The sequence below is a fragment of the Garra rufa genome, chromosome 4, assembly GCF_049309525.1.
Source record: "Garra rufa chromosome 4, GarRuf1.0, whole genome shotgun sequence".
In the NCBI taxonomy this organism is placed as follows: domain Eukaryota; kingdom Metazoa; phylum Chordata; class Actinopteri; order Cypriniformes; family Cyprinidae; genus Garra; species Garra rufa.
In genome coordinates, this window is record NC_133364.1 from 35164169 (window position 1) to 35172762 (window position 8594).

Sequence of the window (8594 nt, forward strand, 5' to 3'; positions counted from 1 at the left end):
AATATCAAGAATAATAATAAAGCTATTCGTACACTTTTCCAAAGAGAAATTGTTTCTGTACCTTATGTTTTGTCTCACTGGGTCTCTTTGAAAAATGGAAAATCGATTTGCTGGAGAAAAGGATGGTTGTTACCACAAAAATATCATCTTAGAAATAAGATTAAAGAAGTTTCTTATAAGCTTATTCACAGATTTTATCCAGCAAATCATTATTTACAAAAATTAAAACATTAAAAAATAAATCAACTTTGAATGTCTAACAGAGCACGCATGGGCAAAGCCTCCAAAAACTCACTGAGATTACAGAGACAGAACAGACAATACGTTTTTTAATGCAATTCTTCTGGCAGGAACATTTTATGTATGGAAATATCTCATCATTTAATGACGTGTCCATGTCGCGCTCACTCATATTTGATCTGAAAAGTAGCTGTCGCAGGGCAACTGTGAGTAAATTTTCTGCCATAATTTTGGGACTGTCATATGAGGAGTGTACAAAGTAAATCTCTACAGCAGGAGTGTGACAGTGAATAGCACATAACAGGCACAATTACCGCTATAAACATAGATATCTATTGGTACAATATGCGTCACATGACTAAATATGCGTCATCATTTTCAAAAACCTGTTTTCACAGTCCACACTACAACTTGAGAAAAACACCGTCTCAGTGTGGACGAACAAAACAGAGAGAAAAAGATGTTTTTTCAAACGAAAACGTATTAGTGTGAACGGTGTCTAAGTCAAACCCAACATGACAAGTGTGAACACACCCATAAAGGAACACTCCACTTTTTTGGGGAAATAGGCTCATTCTCTCGCCGATCTCAAAAGTGAAACTAAAAAGTTATCGTGGATTCAAAACGGCAATTTCAAAACCCTGCATATTAAAAGCAGCTAGAGCTCCCTAGTTAAATATATATTTCCTCCATGTGTTAATGTTTATCGTTAGATAATAAACAGTTATACTGTAAATGCAGTTAGATAACGTGAGAAACACCGTAATAGCGACCTTAACCAGATACTAGTTGTCATATTTTTATGTTTTTAGTCTTTCTGCAATCTTTCTCTCACTGTAGGAGGTTGAAGGAGTTTCAGTAAAGACTGCGTTCAAGAAATACGATAAAAATGTATGCTGAGCGCAATTGTGTGCCACTATTTTTATCTTTTCTATTATGTTAAATGCCATATTTGCTTGCCCATTATAATATTCACTTATGTTGTATATTTGAATATTATAAAATAACACAAGTAAATTACTTTTTTTTAACATTAAATTGTTAAATCGAAACAAAAAAAGAGTGTTTGATCATGTCCAAATACACATTCAAATGTATTTAACCTTAAATATTACACTAAATGAATGTAATAAATACTATATTAGAAAATGTTATCTTTTTAACAGTTAATGCACAAATTATTTAGTAAACTCCTCAAAATATTAACTAAATAAAACTGCACTATACAATACAATTATTTAATTGAGTAAAAGTTACACTTAAGGTGTTTGGTCACATTTGACTGCCAAAGGGTATGAGAACCTATTAATTATGTCTCTTTATCACTCCCCAGAATAAAATGCGATTGTAAAGCGTATTCAGAGAAGTTATCAATACACACTCAATGCACATTATGTGTTAATAATTACTCGAAATTGCTGCAAATATAGTAAAACTGCTGTCTATCCACTTAAACCCATTCAAACACATTGACAGCGGAGTTGTCCACGTGACCGCGCGGCGGCGAGATCGAAGCGTGTCGAAACTCTGTTGTTTCTCTATGGCTCTGGCTCAAGGTTGGATCTTCACTCCACTTTTATCCACGGGACACCGACGCGATTGGATGGCTGAACAGTGACGTCACGGGAACCAGGTGAGCGGCGTGGACCAATGGGAGGGAACTATGAAAGTAAAAGTAAAAACAAGAGAGACTCGGGGAGGAAGATACACAGAGACAGCAGGACGCAGCGACTTCACATTCAGGACATTTTACAGGTAATCTTAAAAATACTTTTTATGTAACTCTGTTATATGAAACATTAATGTAAAACACCAAAAACGATTTGGTTTAATTATGAGTGTATTAAATAATTCAGTAAGCTGTAGTGACCAAGGGCACGTTTGGTTGCGCACCTGGGTTCGTTTGACGTCAGAGTTCGGGACGTTTGGAGTTTTCTTTGAAAATGTACATTTATGAACGTAAAATTTAGCAAGGAATAACAGTAAATAAATAATACATTTACAATGAGAAGGATCGAAATTCAAAGAGAAACCAAAATAATACATTTTGGGGGGTTATACAGAAGGATCTAAATATTTTCCAACAAAATTAGAAAAATCAACCCAAAACACTTTACAGTATACACATGCTCAAAATAAATGTTTGATTGTTTCTTCAGCCTGAGGACAAAAAGAGCAACTGGAGGAAATACTGTTATTAAATTTAGCAGTTTTGTAATTTATCGGATAGCAATTATGGATCATTTTGAGACTTCATCAACTTTATTAGATAAAAGGAATTTTTGTCGACAAAGCTAAAACTCTTCCCATTCTCTATCATCAAAAATGTAATTCCAAAAACTCACACACAGGTAAGAAAATCTGAGACCTATTAATAATTACACAAATGTCTTTGTTTGACATGGTTTTGAAAAGTCTTTGATCAACAAATAAATTATTGTTGTCACAAGTTGGAGAGGCTAAGGAACCTGGAGAGGTCAGACTTAAATTCAAGCAGGAGTGAGCCTGCAGTTTGTTTGTGCTTTGCAAAAAAAACCTTTATAATGAATTATTAAAACATTGATTAACACCATTTATAATCCTTCACTGCAGAATGATAATTTTGTTTATTTATAAGAATCAACATTGGAAGTGGTTCAATATCTTTTATTTTATTAAGTTGTCCTAAAACCAAAACAATACTCGTTTTTGTCATAGGACAACTTTGATGAAAGTTTTTTGATCTCACTTTTAATGCTGACTACTGTATATTTAAAATTGTATAATTAATTATTAAATCACCAGGAACCAGGAACAAGCAACCCTCGGATCAGACCACAGCAAATGAGCACAGTGTAAACGCCACCTAGTTTTAGTTAACAGGATTGTCTCGAGAAAACAAAAACAAAAAACAAATCAGTGTCAACTGAGTTAGCAAGTAAAATATTATCTCCAGATTATACATGTTGTAATTATAGAAAACAGCAGAATTACGGTAAAACTATTTATTTGAAAATCTATCATTTACTCTGTAATTTTACTCAAAATACAACTCCTACTGAAGGAAAATGTCTGTAATCTCCAACATAATTTAAAACAGTGATATCAGGAGTGAGAGAAGATGATCATCTAAAGACTGAAGAAAAGACTGAAATGGATTATCTTTGTAGTGTTTGGACCAATCAGACACAGTCATTTAACAAACAATCTTTAAAATCAATAATCCAGCTTTATGTTGGAGTTCTGCAAACAACCCCCAAAAATGACTAACATCCAAAAGAGCTCAGTTGCCAGGCAACCATCTGATAACACCAGTGTTGCGACCCAAAGGAATGCAGGCAAACTTGACCTACTCCTATCCTAGCTAAAACATTATGACTCTTAGACAAACCTTCCTATGAACGAACACACATATCCTAGGATCATTGTATATGTTATTGCAGTTCATATATCTTGTCTTTTGTATTGTGTAATGTTTTTATGCATGTGTTATGATAGATATAGACAGATATACTATGTAGTATAACCACACGTGACATGTTTGGTGTCTTAAAATCAGTTTTTTTTTTTTATTCATCATTTTAATGATCTAAAAGATGATGTATATTATATGTTGATACCCATGTAATATATTAGAGTTTTAGGAATCTTTAGTAGTTTTGCATGAATACCGAATCCCGGTACCCATGCAAAATTCCTTGCTCACAGTCAAAGAGTCATAAACTTTCCCTTCCCTCTAAAGTGAATCCTATCATTGGCTCTCTGACCTTCCAGAGGTGTGACTCTACCTAGACCTTAAAGGGCTCACACACAGTTCTGCCTCTCTCTTCTGAAAAACCTTGATTGCTGCATGTGTGAAATAGTCTCACATGAGCCAGAGCCGGAGTGGGCTTGCCCTTGCCCAGCGGGCCCTCAACATATAGATCTGTGTGCTGTCTCCCCAGATGGCTCTCAACCACACAGAGTCAGACTTAAAAGGTCCATCATCATGGAAATGTCAGACACTTCTCTCTCTTCACTTCTGGATGTCTCTGGATCCCCATCTCTGAAGTGCGGCCTGCTGTTCCTCAGAACTGCTTATTCAGTAGAGAGGCCTCTCCCAACCACAGCAGAGTCAAGAACAACCTTGCAGTTTCAAGAAATTGTAACAAAACTCTTGTGCACAAATTATCTCTGATTCTGCCTTGCAAATTAATGTCCCTTTACGATTTCCGATCAAGTAACATGCTCTAATGCATTAATACTGTTATTTTTCTGTGGCCAAGAAAATATCATTGCTTAGAGTTGATATGAAATTACCCTGAATGTTCGCTAGATGAACAGATTAGTCAATGGTGAATTCATTCCGCTACAGTTACCACTGGTGGCATGTATAAATAATTGGAAGTAATCATAATTAATCGTAATTATTAATATAAATTTCCCTTTTGAGCTAAATTCGCTACATCTTCATGTACAACAGAAGTGAAGTTTCATAGACACAATGTATAAGTACTAAAGTCACACTGATCTGTAATCAGTGAAGCTGGTAATGCTGTTTGTGGAGTTATTAATCATCCTCTGGTAAGATTTTAAGAAATTTAAATCAAGGGAGAGTAATGTTTAATAATTTTATGCAGACTGCATAAGGCAAACATCAGACATTTGTGGTTTTAAATTATGCATAAAAGCTTACAAAACTGCTGTGGGTTCAAACATTAACCACAAATATGCTTTTATTTGCAGTTAATTTCATTCATTCTGTGTGGCTGGAACTAGAGACCTTCGCGGGATGGATTTTTCAGTCCCGCTCCCGCAAGATAGTGTCCCGCGCCCACCCACTCCCGCAGAAATATATGTTATCTCGTCCCGCTCCAACCCGCGACATTCATGTTTTGTCCCACTCCGAATTGTCCCCCGTTTATCCGAACTGTTGTGTAGCACACTCTGGTGCACAAGCACAAGCTGAGGTGTTCCTATAGGGTCAGCAATTTTGTTTAAATGCTATTATATACTTCCTATGTAAATGCAACTTTATTCGATACCACTAAGTTAAACTGCCCTGGTATATAGACAATCGTGGTGTAACGTATACTCCATTTGTACAATGTATTATTTACTTGATCTTCCAATAAGAGCAACCAGATTACTTACAACAGACCAACGTTATAGCAACTGCAGCAGTTTTATTACCTCCATGTGTATTTGTATACAAATAAAAGTGAATGGAGTTGATGTTTCACCATTATAAACAGACAGAATCTATTTTACAATAAAGAATATCTTTATATGTTAAGTAGAATATGATTAATAATGATATAAGGTTGCTTAATTACTAATTAGTTTTTGTGATTGTTTGTCACTTCTATCTAGAGTCAGGGGAGGAGATCAAACTGTTCAGATCCATCATGGATGAAACTCGAACATCTGGAGATGGAGATTTGTTTCCAGAATACAGGTACTTTGAGTTCATTTGGGAATAAATTTTACGTCTGGAGAGCAAAATGAATTTGTGTCAGTATTTGACGTCTGCATTTACATCTGCAAGACGTAGTTTGCTCATCTGCAATATGTCTATTGGACATATCCTATCAGATGTCAAATAGACATCTAGTAGATGTATTTAAGATGTTTATGAATTTGAATGTATGTAAAACTGACATCTTACAGACATCTGCCAGATGTTTATACACAGCAGATGCTTTCCAGATCAAGAAATCTTTAACAGACATCTTGCAGACGTACGTGTGCTATCTGGGAATCAATTTTAATATTACACTGAGTTGAATTTATTGACATGGAATTCATATAGAAATTTTTTAATGAAGTAGGGCAGTGATTATGAACGCAGCTCCGCTGAAGGCTTGCGAGTGCAAGAATCAGGTGGTAGATATTTGATAAGCATGTCACATCTTCTGAGTTTTTTACTCATTAAAACCAAAATGTGTTCATCAGTGATTGTATATTGTAGTGAGTTTTGCTTTAGCCAACCTAGAGAGCAAAATAGTGTAGTGATGGGTACTCGCGTCACAGATGAGATTATGATTCTTGGATCAAGTGTCACTTAATGTGTGGTTATGAGTACATCACATAAGAAAGACTGGTGGGATCTCTAACTTGTAGAACCCCATACTGTATTATATCATCATATAAAGTTTTATTAACAATTGATAGACAAGAGTAATCAACAACTACTAAATAAATACCATGAATGAAGAAGGAATAAAGTGTGTAAGATGCATAAAATGCAAGTGATTGAGTTGGGTGTTGATATGTCAGAGCTATTTTATTTTAAGGAAAGTGCCTCAGTGATGCTCTTGCTATTCTTTGTTACGAAAATGAAAATTTGCAACCCTCAGTAAAGGACCTTCAACTGTCAAGGCACATTGTTAAACACAGAATATTGGACACTGACAATTCAGTAGAAACAAATTTATAATCAGTCTTGCAATGTTCCAGACAAGTCACAATTGGCAATATTTTTACGGTTTGTGTCAGAAGACTGCACAATTAAGGAAGAGCTGCTTGACATTGTACCGCTGAATAGCAGAACTTATGGCAGTGATCTGAAAGAGACACTGAAGACTGTTAAGAAAGCAAATCTGCAGTAATCAAAACTAACAGCAATAGCCATGGTCCAGAATTTTCGACGTTTCACTGTATTATCCATCAAGAGCACTTGGTGTATAAAAAGCTAAACTTAGACTAAATCATGAAATCAGTGCTGGAAATGGTGAATTTTATTTGCATATATGCTCTCATATCAAGTTTAATATTTATTAATAACAAGACCATAACACCTCCTCAAGAACTTTCATAAAAAAAACAATTCTGAATATCTTAAGATCTGTTCTGCTTTAGTTCATTTCAGTGGAGGAGATCAGAACCAGAGCCCAGCCATGTGTCTATGAAAAGTGAATGGTCTATGAATCTGCCAGTAAAGTTCAAGAGTGGAGATACACAAACTGGACTCAGGTATAACAGAGTTATTTATAATTTGCATAAAACATGTTATTATTATTACTATTATTATTATTATTATTATCATCATTATTATTATAGTATGGTATTTATTTGATCATGTGTTTTCAATTTGAAATTCTTGTGCTTTGTGGATATTTTGTTTATTTGTCTGATAATGTAACACACACACACACACACACACACACACACACACACACACACACACACACACACACACACACACACACACACACAGTTTTCTATATAAATATATTGTAAAGAAAATTATTATGAAGTGTTTGTTAAAGTGAGTTTGATCATGATAAATGAAAAGCTGATTTGTTGGGTTAAGCAACTTAAAAAAACAACAACAACAACAACAACAACAACTTTATTTTCTCTCTTTTTTAGTTCAGTTCAGAAGAGATCCAAACCAGAGCTCAGCTGTGTGTCTATAAGGAGTGGCTGTTCTATGAATCCACCAATAAAGTTTAAGAGTGGAGATACACAACCTGGACTCAGGTATAACAGAGTTATTTATAATTTGCATAAAACATGTTTTTATTACTATTATTGTTATAGTATGGTATTTATTTGATCAGGTGTTTTCAACAAGAATATTTTCTTGTGCTTTGTGGGTATTTTTTTAATCTGTCTGATAATGTAACAAACAAACATACACACGCGCGCACACACACACACACACACACACACACACACACACACACACACACACACACACACACACACACACACACACACACTGTTTCTATATAAACAGCATAAAGGAAATTATTCTAAAGTTTTTTTAAAGCTGCTGTCCTTTACTTTTTCCTCCTTGTAGTCATCTCGGTTTAAAAGAACCTTTGCAGTTATTTGTGGAATTACTGTCACGTATCTGGTCTATCCTGTCATTATAAACTCTTGCACCACACTTCATGGACTTCATTCCCCATAAGCCACTGCACTAATCACTGCATTCACCTGGCCCTTGTTTCTCACTGCTCTGATTAGTTCTCACAGCTGCACCTCATCACACTGACTGCATTTAAGCCACTCACACACACAGCCACCTTGCAAAGTCTTATTGTTCCATTTGGTCGTAATTCTAAGCGTTTATCTCAGTGTTGGTTTATCAGTGTATGACTCTGGACTGTGTACCCCGTTGATGATTCCTGCTTCCTGCCATTGCGACCATTGCATGTCTATCGAACTGTTTCCCGGATTACCTACGTTGTTCCTGTTTTCTGGTGATTATTCTTGCCTGTCGACACTTCTCAATAAAGCCTTGCAAATGGATCCGCACGTCTCTGACTCCTCCCTGTGACAGTTACCTTTTGTTTTGTGGGTTGTGCACCGGCCCTGCTCCAGCGTGGATAAATCTTTTGATGAGTGACTGTCAGTCACTGCACTGGTGTGATCCTGTAGTTAGG